Here is a 14740-nt window from a genome sequence, read left to right on the forward strand (position 1 = left end):
GCAAATCAGAAAACTGTTCTTCTGCTGTTCTCATGGCAGGGACAGTGCATGCAGTGCATTTCAAGTTAGAATATTCGTTGTTTTTCTTCATTAACACAACGCAGTCTTTAAAAATTTGCAAACAAATGTAACCTTGTACCACTTATATTTTTCATTTGTTATTATAAGTTTATCTTTCCCAAGTGCATTTCCATATAAAGAACTAAGATGAATGGGACATATTCTGCATCCCACACAAGAAACGAATTCCACAATTCATTTGCCAAGATTTGATTTATTGGATTGATTTGGAGATCATAGATTTAAAAATGTAAATTCTATCATTTTATTTTTCTTATTTCACGAGATGACGAGGAAGATTACCCAATTGTTTTTTAATCATCTTACATTTGAATCTTAACTGTTCGAAGTTAACACTGCCTTAGAAAAGGACTGAAACTGAAATTCAGAAATCATCGCATTCATCATTCGATCATCGCAAAATTAACAAAACAATTATTAATGTAATGAAAAACTAAAGAAATTGAATACATCAGGTTTTGGCTTTTTTGTTTCTTTGTATGAATAAAACTAGACTATCGTATTTATGTTGAGCTCTTTCTAATATATATATGAGACCACGGGTAAAGAGGGATCTCTCTATGCCCCTGATTGAGACTTAAAAAGGGGAATTTTATGTCGAGATAATTGAGCTCTTTACTCGACCATTAGGAAGAATTAACTTCTTATAATGAACGAAGTTCTGCTCATGCTATGAACTTCTCATTGCATTCGATTGGAATTCGGGAAAGGTGTTCAACTAACAAACAAGTTTTTTTTCTGGGCATTGGATCACATGCTTCTAGCTCTCGAACAACACTGTCAGTATTGAGGAGAACCCATTTAATAGCCACTCAGTTGTCACGGACTCAAAGCTAAGGTATCAATAGGCTTCAAAAACATACTGAGTCTTATTTTCCAGCAGCAACGAGAAATGTCGAAATAAGTTTTTCGTCGGATTCAATGGACACGAGTACTTCATGAGCCAGGTGATCCATATGATTGAGATACAGAAGGTTGACATACTTTATTCTTAATTCGTCGACATCGACCCTCCACTCATACCCCAGTTTTATTGCTTGATTGATATAATCAAATGCAAAACTAAGATTGTTTTACTGGTTAACAAGAATATTCCATTTGATGAATGCGAAAGAGAAGTAATTTAGTCCTCTACTCACCATGTGTTCAACAGCCTTACTAATCACTTGCTTGAGAAATTGTAAACGGATTTGAACGACAATTAGGTCTGCTTCTTGTGATCGAAGTGGGGGATAGCTATGAACGTCTTTGAAAAAATGCGAATCTCCCCTAAAATAAAATAAGTGATGAGGCTTTTGCTAATTTATGTAGCTAAATACAACATACTTACTATTACCACTCCTTGATCAAAAAGGGAGAAATAAACATGGACCCCAGCGATCTCCAAGCTGGCGACAAGTGTAGTGTTTGGACCTGATGATATTGACCAAGCGATGTCGGATGACTACTTATTGCAATTGGATTCGCACCACTTTCACATGTAGGCAAATATCGTCATATCGAACGAACGGGGGAGGCTCTTTTCCAGAGGACATGGCAGACTCAACATTAATTTAATAAATTTCGAATATTAAAATGCAGAATGTGTTTCCCCATTTTTTACCGAGACTGTAGTGTACAGAAGTGTCAAATATAGATATATCCAAAAAAGAAACTGCCTGATTTGGTGAGGGAAGGTTTATTTTCCGAGAAGTAAAATTCTTAAGCAATCTATGTACATAATTGAAGTTACTTTTTTTCAAAGTTTTTTTGATCCCCTCCCCGTTACAATCTGTAACCAAGATGTATTAGGAAAGGTAAGCAAACGCAGTAGGGCTTCCCCGCTTAAAACTGTGCCAACTTTCGGAAACTGTTTTCACTTCTGCCGCTAGGTTCTCTAGTGTTAGTGGCCCTCAGATTTAGCGCGAATTATCAGAAGTAAAGCGTTTGCCATTGTTGATAATAGATTCCATTTCGTTGTTTAATTTGATAATTTCCTTCTTTAAATTAGGGTGATGTGTTTTTTTATAAATCGTGTTGCGAAACGGTGAAGTGTTTTGTGGATGTTCTACTGGATACAAATCACAAATCAACAAAGAAAATGATGCCAAGGTATTTAAACCACCCAAAGAAGAAAGGCAATTCATTTTATACGATTTTATGGGGGGGGGATGGAAAGAAGTGACAGAAAGTGTTCTAGAAAAGATCATGTGTGTTCTAGACATTTTAAAGAAGAATTCATCATCAATTCCTGTAATATTCATGAAATTATTTTGAATTATGTAAGTTACAAAGATGGGGTAGCCCCAAGCAAAAAGTATCGGAAACAAACAACCTCTCCATTATCAAACAATGCATGCCATAAACAACCAGAAGAGATACTTGGTGGTCGAACAACATCTGATGGAAACAGTGTTGAAGTCACTCTTGGTGGAGAGAACGGTCTTGAACACACAACCCCAGAAACAGGAGGTGAAAATCTTGTTGAAACCTAACATGAAGAAAACATCACTTCTGTAACATAAATTGAAGAGAACAATCTTGTTCAAACAAATCCATTCAAGAAAACTGTTGATCGAGTAACTTCTGACACATCTCTCAATATTCTGGCAGAAGATGTATCTCATCTGATGAAGACATTTCGAAATAACATCTTCACAATCAAGGAAGTACAAGTAATAAACGTGATGTCTTGTATCATTATTATTTTTAAATGTTAATTTTTTGTTCGTCGTTTCTAGTACAAAGGTCAAATTGAGGATTTACGGACTTTAAAATTATGTATCTCACAAACAGGATTAAAAACTTCCTCTTTCTGGGTTAAGTAGATTAACAGAAACGCATCTATATCCAAATACATTTGAATTTGTGGCGCACCTTCGTGCTCTTTCGCTATATCGTAACCCTTCAGTCGTCTTTGATTAGATATTACGGGATCATTCGATGTGAAGCGCCTTTTATCCTTGTATAAATTACAAGGTGTTATTTACTTTAAAAAAGAAAATGACAACAACAAAAAACTGGCTAAATTCGTCTATAAATACACCGTATAGCTTCAGTCAATAGCGACCATTCTTTATTTTAGCATGTTAATGGCGACTATATTTTTAGAACAGCGAGTCCGTTTTGCATGTTTACATTTACCTTTTCGGGGCGCTATTATATTACCGGAAAGTCTGAACTAATCCCAAATAAGACCGTGTTGTTATGCGTATAGTAACTGAGCACTCGGGGTTTTATTGGTAAAACATAGGGGGTTGGCTGCAGTAAGTAATTCTAAATAGCATGATTTTCCAAAATTTTTAATGAATTTGACATAATGACTGCCGACATCAGGAATAATAGTCTTTTCTTTTCATGGGATTCAGTATCATTTTTTTTTGCTTTTCATGGAATTCAGAATAATGATAAGAGGACAGAAAAGAATGAATTTCTTTCAAAGATGAAAGTCAAGTATCCAGTGCAGATGCTGTCTCATTCAGTTGCCAATGGATTTCGGTATTTCAGAAGTATGCCGGAAACACAGGATTCCTTTCAAGGTAGCATGTTATTTACTAATACTTTTCTTATTACTATGGTATTCATAACATCGTTTTCTAATTAAAGGTACTGAAATTACAGAGGGAATGGTTCTTAAATTGAACAACGTATTTGATGTTATGAACGGCCGTTCTAAGGTTTATGGGATGAGTTTGTCCAATGGGTCTTGGAAGAATAGAAGAAAGGTAGTTTCACATAACATTTGACAATTATTTTTTTGTACAATTGCACACCATTCATACCAATTAATTCTTTTACCTGACAGGTTTTAGAAACATTCCTGGAAGACCTATGGGAAAAGGAGCTTGCATGTGATTCAACAGGCCTTTTTCCTTTTTGGTCGCAAACTACCCTGGAAGCATTAAGAATAAAAACCCTAAGCACGATCGAACTCACTAATCATTTGATGTCAAAAGAAATTAACTACGAATTTCTGGAAAAAATCAATAAATTGTAATTGAATTTACGTTATTACAAACTAGCGTGGTGTTAATTTTATTATTACTGAACTAAAACATGCTTAAACCATGATGCTTTATCCACAATGGTTAAACTCTGCGCCAGATTTCAGGGCCACTAACACTAGAGAACCTAGAGGTAGAAGTGAGAACGAGTACCGAAAGTTGGCACAGTTCTTTCCTCTCAAGTTTGCCAACCTCTCCTAATACATCGTGCTGTCACGAAGGTGTGACTTCATTAATGAACGCTTCTAATCGAAAAAAAAACAATTAAGTCGTATCCCTTTTAGACTTGGATGTTATCCAAACTGACCTACCTTGCTATTCCGCGGACAAGAATACAAACGTGCTTGATACTCTTCGTAGTATCCTAATGACTCATTTAATGCATGACATTGACATGACATGAAACATAGTCGCACATCCGCTGTCACGCTGAAGAAGAAGCCATTTTTCCTTCGCCAATTTCTCAGTTCGTACGAGTCGTACACTTGGTTTGGATTCGTAGTACAACGGAATTAATTAAATTTAATTGAATACAAAGTGGTTCGAATTCCACAAGTACAACTGTAAGCCGCTTCATTGTCTGAAGTTGGTAAGTAAAAACAGATGCAAAGCCAAGAAACTTTTTCATTGAGCAATGTATTTTTTTTATACTTATTTTTCTTTAGAATCCAGTCAATCCACAAATAATGGCACACGATCAATTTGTTACAAGAGAAAGGTCATGCAAAGACATTTTGTGTCTCATCATTTTTCTGTCGGTTATGGTTGGATCGACGATGATAGCAGTCTTTGGTAAGGAAAATAAAAATCCAATAGATGTGGAATGGCCAGGGAAAGCTCATATTGGAAATAAATTAGTTAGTAGAACTTCCAGGGAGATCCAGCTGTCAATATGTTACCTCGATTTAAAGAACTTAGAGTTCTTATGGAAGCCGTGGATACGGATTTCATGGCCTATTTGGAGGCTAACGATTGTGGCGATTTGGGATTTTGTTTTCGGTGGCTTTTGGTCCCCTTGTGTCGCTTCTGCCTTGCTATAGTGGCTGAAAACAGAGTCCAGACATTTGAAAAACGCATTGGGATCAACCATATGTCGACATTCAAGGAGCAAATCCAACCCTTGATTTAATGTACTAGCATGAAGGATATCCATCAAAAGATCGAAACTTGTTGCGCTAGCATCGTGTATAAGCTCGGGGCTTAGTTGTTGAAAAACGTGGAGAAGAATAGACTTTAGCCGAAAGTTCACTTAGCGCAATGGAAAGAAACTGCCACTTCGTCAAGTTTTCCATCCGAATATAAGACTGGCAACACTGTGGTTAGTGGTTTATATCAGCCGATGAGCCCATAGTTACGTTATTCATGTAAATAAGTCTAAAAAGGTTGGGTACGTTACGATGAAAAATTTAGAATACTCAAGAAGTTCGTCAACAATTATTTTGATGTGTAACTGAAATCAAATGACGTTATTATTTTAATTTAAAATAATCTTATTAATTGCCAAATTTTAGGGGATTGAGGGTTGGAAATTAAACACATCTCCAACAGCGGACGACGCGATCCGACCACAGAGTCACTCTTCCGGCCCACTTACGCCAGTACGATCTGGGGACCGTCGTACAATCCGCCAGTTGATTAATCACCTTTATGTCCCCCCTTCCCTTTATTTTATCTTGGGGGGTTGACGAGCCTATGTTAAGCTCTCGTCTATCATACTTCCAACTATCTGTACGTTAAATATTACGTCAAACACATTCCACTTACTGACATTCAGTGGAAGGCTTACTTGAACAAAGAAGGAAAATTAAAGAATTCTCAAAATGTTCGGCGAAGTATTTCGGGGAAACTTATATCAAATGACATTTAAATAATCCTATTAATTGTCTAATTTTAGGTTATAGAGCCATCATTTCACAAAGAATTTTGAAACTTCTTTTTAGGGTAATGTCCCTGGAATACAACTCGGATATAAGTAAAAGTTTCGCAACCTAACAGAAAAGGCTTACTTCGACATGAAGCTCCAATGGAAACTCGATTCTGAGATCCAAAAAGCGCGTTTCACCTTCTTCAAGAAAGCAAAGAATTCGCTAGCTTAGATTACACCAATCAAATTGAATATCCTAATTTGAAAGTAATCACTAGTGATGGCGATATATCTATATCCATACAGACATATCTGTATTTTTCAAATAATCGATTACGACGATAGCGATACAATGGGCTTTTTCTAGACTATTTCATACGACCAATAGACGACTTCAATGAATTAAATAAAAGATCAAATTACCTGCACGAGGGGGAAAATGGGCCTGTCCACGTGTGTGAACGTGTGTGTCGTACAAAGAGAAGTGAAATGGCGAACGTCGGCTGTTCAAGTCACACACTTTTACAAGTCACAAGACGCACCACAGAATCAACAATTCACTGGAACGAAGAGAAACCCTTCGTTAACAAATAAATAAAATAATTGAATCAATTAAAAAGTAAAGATGATGAGATTTAAAAAAGACATTTGGGAAATGGTAGAAGAGAGGGTTAAATGAGGGAGGAAGGTGGTGGAAGCATGGCTCATTGCCGCTTTTACCGGGTCTAAACGTACATTAGACGACAAAAGTTACATATGGACGTAGGGGTGGAATTACAAATAAATGAATCTTGTGAGCACACTTACCGAATGTTACACACGTTCTTGGCACAAGACACTGACACACAATGGCTGGGGGTTTCTGGTGGCCACAAAGTTACATACACTTTTTCGGGTGGACGTTTGGTTTTTTGGACGCAGCGGATCTCTTAAACGTGTATGTTGGCGTCGACCGAAAACTGAACGAGCAACACTTGTGGCGTTTCATATTTTCAATATTAGACCGGCTAACAGCGTTGTCGGATTGTATTTTTGTCTTTTTTTTTAAATTTCGTATTGATCTTCTTTTGTTTTGTGTTGATTGTTGAAGGAGGGGTACATTGCGCTGAGCAAGGACGACTGGGCGAGAACGCCGTGATTCACCTGCGGATTAATTGAATTATTATTGCTTCTTATTGTTGTTTTTCTTCTTCTTCTAGCAGTCGCCCAGCATCAGTTGATCCCGGGAAAAAATGGGGGACGGATCCTTCCCTAGCGATATATTGGTATCTGTATCTAATATCTATTCAGTGCAATCTAGTAGTCGGTATAAGAACTATTTCCTTATTTTATTTCGTTCGATTATGGGTTATGGCAATAGCGCTCACGATAAATTCGCGCTAATTGAACAATAAATAATAATCAATCAATTAAAACTGGGATAAATAGACAGCAATATCGCTGTAGGTGATAGTTGAATTAGTATTTGTAGTATTTGTAATTCCACTCCTACGTCCATATGTAACTTTTGTCGTCTAATGTACGTTTAGACCCGGTAAAAGCGGCCATGAGCCATGCTTCCACCACCTTCCTCCCTCATTTAACCCTCTCGTCTACCATTTCCCAAATGTCTTTTTTAAATCTCATCATCTTTACTTTTTAATTGATTTAATGTAGTGATAGAATGTTCGTTTAATGTAGTGATAGATGAATAGTTGAGCTTTTTTTCGTGTTGAGTGCTGACTGGTAGTAGGTTGCAATAACCTATAGTAATGCCAAAGCGGAAAACAAGTGTCGTTTGGGATTATTTCGAGGATATCGTGGTGGAGGATAAACGATTTTGGCGATGTACCTTGTGCCAAGAACTTCGGGAATTTAGAGCAAACACTTCTAACCTTTGGTCAAATCTTGAAAAAAGCAAAGAATCCTTGCACATAGAGGCTTATAACAACATCAAAGACAAACGTCAACCTAAAAGAAAAAAACAGAAGACTTCAAGCCGACCTAACCGACTGCTTGACGGCACAGATACCGAAGAAAATGAGGAAATGGGCAGTAATGCTACGTTAGCAGATGATCCAGTTCCATCGACATCGTCGTCTGCTCCACTACCATCTGCTACTGCTCCAACGACGTCTGAATCAATAAGTTCGTCGACGACAAGTTCAACATCAAATAGTAAGATTAAGAAAATTATGAAATAGAAGTTGCGAATTGATAGTGATGAACATAATTTAAAAGAGATATGTTGCTATGTATAAAACTTGATTTGCTTTTACACATAGGTAGTAATATAGATATAGGCAATATGCCTTATTCCACATCAAGTGTAAAATTGCAGGCTTTTTTCGTGGCTCTGGCTTTATATATTGCCCGGAATATGCAGCCGTTGTCACTGGTGGAAAATCAACATTTTTCCGACCTTATCCGCCACAATGATCCGCGGTTGACTCTGCCGTGTCGTGGCACCATTACACACACAATTTTGCCTCAACTATATAGGTTGTCTATCGCTTTCATAAATTTAATTTTAAATATGATTTACTAAATTTACATAATTAAAGGGATGCAAAAGGGAAATTGATGAAGGAAAGAAAAGTCCCGTATGTCGCCCTGACAACAGACTGCTGAACTTCTTTAACCAATGATGGTTACATGACCGTTACAGTCCACTATTTGTCGGAAAAATGGAAAATGGTTTCAAGAGTGTTGAACACTATTGCGTTTGAAACCAGTCATACCGCCGAAAATTTAGCAAAAGGACTGAAAAATATTGTGACCGAATGGGGCCTAATAAGTAAAATAGCTGCCGTCGTTACCGATAATGCTGCCAATATTATGAAGGTAAACTAAGCCGAAAATTCTTATGAGTAATATTTATGTCAATAAGCCAATCTCTTTGCCGGTAAAATTCTGCAAAAGAAACGTTAGAGAACCTCTCTCTTCGACAGTGCAAGCCCGAATACGGAATACCACTGCCGTTTGGTGTTTTTTAACGTCAGAGGCCATCTGCCGGACGATAATGGATTCCTGAACACAAACACAACACCCCAAGGGCTTTTTCTTAAAGCCGATTTTCTTCCCTTCCTCTTTTTAGGCCCCGCCCTAGTTATGCCACGGGAACTGGTTTATCGTCTAGTGGCGATGGGGGCGATACTCAAATTACGTTTTAAAAGTCAGCAGTTTTTTCTGATTTTAACCCAAATTACCTTTCTTGTGTTTGCTTAAATAAAAGTGATGCTATGCTGATAAAATTTTTTAGTTTTGCAATTTTGTATTGATATTTTCAGCACGACTTATAGGGCTTTTCGACATTTTTTTTACATTTGTTACCATCGCGGAAACGCAACATTCGAGTCAAGATGATGTCTGCTACAATAGCCCGTCCCGCCTTGTCTGACTTTGTCTGACGTTATCTGACCTTCATCAATTGGTCAGACAAAGTCAGACAAGGCTTAATAATACTATATAATACAGAATAAGCCTAATATGAACACACCCATGTGTAATTGATTGCGAATGAATTTTATTTCCACGCACACTCTAATATGCGGATGACGAATAATGCAATGAAAGAAATCAAAAAGCTTACAATTATATACTTTTATTCACTTTCAACAATAGCTCTGTTTCCCAATAATGTAATTGCAGTATATATAAGAATGCTTTAAACAATGGATATTAAATTATGACTTAATTTTCCTCGTCAGCGTAGGGTATAGTCTCTTCTTCGCTGTAATAAAATACTACTTCTAATGTTTTTTATGTTGACCTGGTAGTATTGTCACTATCACCTTTAAAATAAAATGAAAATTTCAGTGTTTCTATTATTTTAAATCTTAGTGAAATAATTACCGTAAACATATACCCCTGCTGTGTAAGTCCCATCTTTCATGTTGTAGTAATTTTCTGTATATAGCATGTACCAACCACAGACGTAAAAAATGTAAACAATCTGTGGCTATTGTCATGGCAGTATTTGGGCTTAAACAACACACTTGTTTGGTCAGCTTCAGCAGGTACTATTAACAAAAACAAAATAAGAGAAACGAAACTAGAGACCGATCATCACGCGTCGGTTGTTTTTTACGAAACGTCCTCAGTTTCAAATGGATTAATGAACCCGAACCCTCCCCCCCCCCCCCCATATACAACAGATGGACGACTGCTGGTCAGCACTACATTACAAATTCTGGTTGGGGTATATAAATAAATACACTCTTATAAAAAAACAAGACAGGCAAAAGTCCTTGAATGAGTAAGACAAAAGGAACACAGAACTTCCAGAAAAATTTCCGAAATGATCGTTCACGACCAAAAAACAAAAAAACCAAACAAAAGAAAGGAAGAAAACAAAAACATTTAGGCAACAGACCTGGAATGGTGACGTGGGAATGTTCTTGAAAGACTTGTCAATCACGTTCAGTCCCAAGGTAACCGATTCCTCCAGATTCAGAAAAAGTGAAGGATGGTGTTCGTTGAATGTGGCCTTCTCTTCTGGACAACACCACGATATTTTGGCCAATGTTGTCCTTCTTCCTCATCCCTTACTTCAACTCTTTGTCAACCTCTTTTTCGTGTTTGAAACATTTCCACTATCCAAAAAAGTAAAAAAAAAAACAAGACAATTAGTGATGTTAAATAGAATCAACTGCATAATGTTATAACTAGAAAGAGTATATGACATAAAATACGATAAGTTACCTTATTGTAGAATGTAATATATCATGTTACGCAGAGACGAGTTTTCGACCAGTGTTGGCTTAAACGAGGCACACAGAGACTATAATGGCGTCTTTTAGTTTTGGGTAAGTAGGGGCATAATAACTTCAAAAGAATTCATGAGAGTAAACTACTAGAACGTTGATTAACGTGATCGACATCATTTTGGTTGGAAGACGGGTGAAACGTTAGAGATGAAAGATGAAAATGTAGTTGCCCTTGCCGGTAATGGAGGTCGTCGATGTTGTGGATCAGCTTCATTCAACTCTCCTGTGCACAAGATAGTATACCTGACATTAATGCCCTGCATAAAAAATACTTTGATTCAATTACAGGCTTACCTTCGCTCAAACGTTACTGATTACCATGGTTGTGTTGAGAATCGCTGATGCATAGCACATCCTCTGGGCAGTTCAATCCCAAAGATTACTCCTGAGTATCTGCAGTGGCCCTGGTTAAGTTTCAATAGTAAAAACATTAATTGTGACTAAACTTTAAAATAATTAATGAAAGAACACTACTAGAACGCTGATGAACGTGATCGAAATCACTTTGGCTAGGAGGAGGGGTATTGTATCGAGATACATCACCTTACAAATCTGCAAAGAAAAGTTTTGATTTTGAAGTGTTAAAAGATTCATTTCAAAGCAATCTTTAAAAATTACCTCTTGAAACTCCACGATTTTGCTGACTGGGGTCAGAAGCATCGGTATCCATCCTCGTTGCGACCGAGCAACCAAAAGCTTTGCCTTAAAAAAAGAACGTTGACACTCTAGTCCATTGCCGGCTAAAAAAACCACCTTCCAAAATTTGATAATAACAAATGCAACTTGAGAAGCACCCTGGTTCTGTTTTCTCCGTTTGCATTGTGTTTTTTACAAATAATCTATGTAATTCAGAATCAAAACTAAACTCAAAAAAATTGGTTATTGAGTATTTTAAGGGATACTGGTCAATTCAGCATAAAATAGGTTGTTGAATCGACATTTCACGAATCGCCTTAGCAATTAGGCAAATTTTCGTTTATGTTTGATTAGTAATTAATTTTAGCATTGTTTGGTAATACTCCCAGAGTCTAATTAATTTTACATTTACTCAAGCCGTGACTTTTCGACAACGTTTTAAGATTTTGTCTCTACAAAGCACTTTATTTGCAAGGGGATAAATTTAGCTTCCAAAAACAGTTTTGGGACCAGTTCATAAATATTTACTTTTGCCCTCGCCCTTTCATTGATACGATTATGCCAACCTTCGGCGTTACTATTCGTTCTGACTGGTTTTGTTAAAAACAGACCACTTAACGGGGGGCCACACTCTTACTCCGGCAATCCAATTGACACGCAAATGCGAAAAAAATTCTTGACCAATTCATGTCCATGCTTTTTACGATGGAGAAGGATATACCCCAGTTGAAACAATTCCTTCATTTCTTTTTCTAGATAGTAAAAACATTTCGGGGATTTTTTCATGAGGAATAAGTTAAATTTTTCTGTAGTCGCTTTCAGGCCGCCCAGACAGGAATATTAAACATCCAGGAATCTGTTTCAGATTTTTATCCTTCCGAATGAAACTATGAACGGAAAAAAGCTGTGTGAATGGTTTGTCGATGATTTTAAATGTACCCATCGATATGCCTTCTCACGGCAGATTTCAGTAAAGCAATTTTGTTCTGCTGTCATGTAAATGAGATGACGCTTGTTCTCTACTAGAACCTCTCCCCGGCAAAAATCCTTAGGGAGGTTTTCATGTTTGATTTGGAAGAAAAGATCCTTCAGGTTTTATTGTGAATAATTTTGTCATAATCCTGGAAACAGCTCTTGCTAAAACGGAACGCTCCATCGGTTCCTAGTTGGTTTTTTTAAAAGCGTCTCCGCCAAAAGGGGTTCTACCATTTTAAAGGGGGCTCCCTTACATTATTTAGGTCGTAGGTCTCATCCCAGGAAGACGGGAAGAATTCTGTTAACCTTATCATGCTGCTTCAGGTTACAAATATGTTCCCGCTTTTCGACAAAGTTTTTGCCAACCTAAGTGACGATTGCTGGACAGGAATTTATTTTGGGCCGGTAATATCATCGCCAGATGACCATTCCACATTTTAGTGTTCTCCGTTTTCCAATTCAACGTTCCGTATCATTGATGAGCAATCGATGACATATAAGTAGTAAAAAAAAAGTATTATTGTATATTAGTTCCATTATATGCCACTTTTGCATCGATCTTGAAAAAGACGAAACAGACCGATAATGATTGGCTTGTGGGTTCGTTGGATCGTTGACACTGGGCTCCTGCGTTGGGACTGGTCTTTCAATGTAGCTCCTAATAAGCTAATTGTTTAAAGATTGCGCGAAATGGGGTTTCTCAAAACTTGGCGTTCAAAATCACTCGTCAGCTCAAGCATAACAACTGGTGTGGAAATTGTTGGTTGTTGGACAACGGCCGCATTATTTTTAAAATTTATAGTTAATTACATTGCAATTATATTCAAATTATATATTTATTCTTATAGGCATCATCTCTACAAGTGGAGTCATGTTTTTAATCCCATTCAATCAATTAGCAAGATGGTCACACCAGGGTTCTGGCTGATTTCAACAAACACTCACTATTTAAATTATAAATGTCATTATCTTTACTTACAGGACAAATAAGCTGCAGCCTTGTTCTCATCACAGATAAATGCACATCAGAAACTTGTTTGGATGTTCTCACCCCAGAGACAGGAACAAATCAGAAACCTGTTCGGCTGCTGTTCTCATCACAGGGACAGTGCATGCAGCGCATTTCAAGTTGGAATCTTTGTTTTTTTCTTCATTAACACAATGCAGCCTTAAAAAAATCTGCAAACAAATTTAACCTTTTGCCACTTATACTTTTTATGTGTTATTAAGTTTACCTTTCCCAAGTGCATTTCCAGGTAAACAACTGAGATGAACGGGACTTCTGCATCCCACACAAGAAACAAATTCCACGGTTCTTTTGCCAAGATTTGATATTTATTGGATTGATTTGCCAATCATGGATTGAAAAATAAAACTCCATCGTTACATTTTTTTTATTTCACAGATTTCGAAGAAGATCATCTTATTGTTCTTTAAGCATCCTAAATTTGAAACTTAACTGTTTGAAGTTAACACTGCCCTAGAAAAGGAAATAAATTGAAATTGAGAAATCATGGCATTCATCATTTGATCATCGCAAAATTGACAAATCATTTTGTAATGTCATGAAAAACTCAAAAACTAAACTAATGAATACAAGTAAACTACTTTTTTCTTGCAATCTAAGTTTAAAGTTAAAAACAAATTTTTTAAAAAATGTAATACATCTGGTTTCAGAAAGTGGAGATCCTTTCAGACAAAATTTAACGTCGACAAGACCTCGACATGATTCCGACAGAGGTCACTTTTAGCCCGACAGGTCCAAAATTTACTCCGACAAAACTAGATTTTCCCCCGAAATAGTGGGAAAGGAAAAGAGAATAAGAGAATGGAAAAGCGCAAAATAAATCTAAAAGGGGGGAAATGTGTTCTTTTTACTGTATATGAGGTGTGCCACTTATTGTTGCCACTTTTTTAATGTCAATCATCTTTCGTGTCATTCACCCACTACTCCCTGTCGTCATTGCGTCTGAATCTGAAACTGCTACTGATATATAAATGGTTAATATTAGAGCTGGATTTACGAACGCCAGGAAACTTCCATGAGATCAAGATGGGGCTACTCATTACGTGACACCAGATGATATAATTTATCTCAAACAGGGAAGTATAGTTTTCATTAACTGTGTACTTTATATACCTTAATAATTTAACTATTCCTTGGGGGTCATGTTTGTTACCTCCATTGTCGTTTGAAATAGTCCCAAGATTGTCCGAATCGAATGACGATGAGAAACGAAGTTTACATTATTAATTATTACCCTCATAGCCATGGTCAAGAAGCTGCTGCTGTTCGTGGCAATTTGAGTGACATTTTTAGAGAACATCATCGCACCAGGTAAAACAAGTATTTTATTTGTACTTTTTTTAAAACATGCTTTAAATTTTCACAGTTAAGCTGACGTGCCAGCTTCGTTTGATGACGCCATTTAAAAAATTTAAAATTCATGGAG

General features: G+C 36.8%; 1 long non-coding RNA gene across 3 annotated transcripts; it reads right to left on the bottom strand.

Moving 5' to 3' along the window:
- Positions 1-6959, bottom strand: LOC124321240. 3 transcript variants are annotated; one of them, XR_006914224.1, is made up of 4 exons: positions 6736-6959; positions 6352-6506; positions 416-420; positions 1-13 (listed from the first exon to the last, which is right to left on the bottom strand). It is a non-coding gene; the product is annotated as an uncharacterized LOC124321240 (long non-coding RNA). The 3 variants fall into 3 exon arrangements; XR_006914223.1 differs by lacking the exons at positions 1-13; positions 416-420 and adding exons at positions 4706-4901; positions 4964-5107; XR_006914222.1 differs by lacking the exons at positions 1-13; positions 416-420 and adding an exon at positions 4703-5107.
- Positions 6960-14740: the final 7781 nt, after the last annotated feature.

This window comes from Daphnia pulicaria, chromosome 1, assembly GCF_021234035.1.
Source record: "Daphnia pulicaria isolate SC F1-1A chromosome 1, SC_F0-13Bv2, whole genome shotgun sequence".
Classification (NCBI taxonomy): Eukaryota; Metazoa; Arthropoda; class Branchiopoda; order Diplostraca; family Daphniidae; genus Daphnia; species Daphnia pulicaria.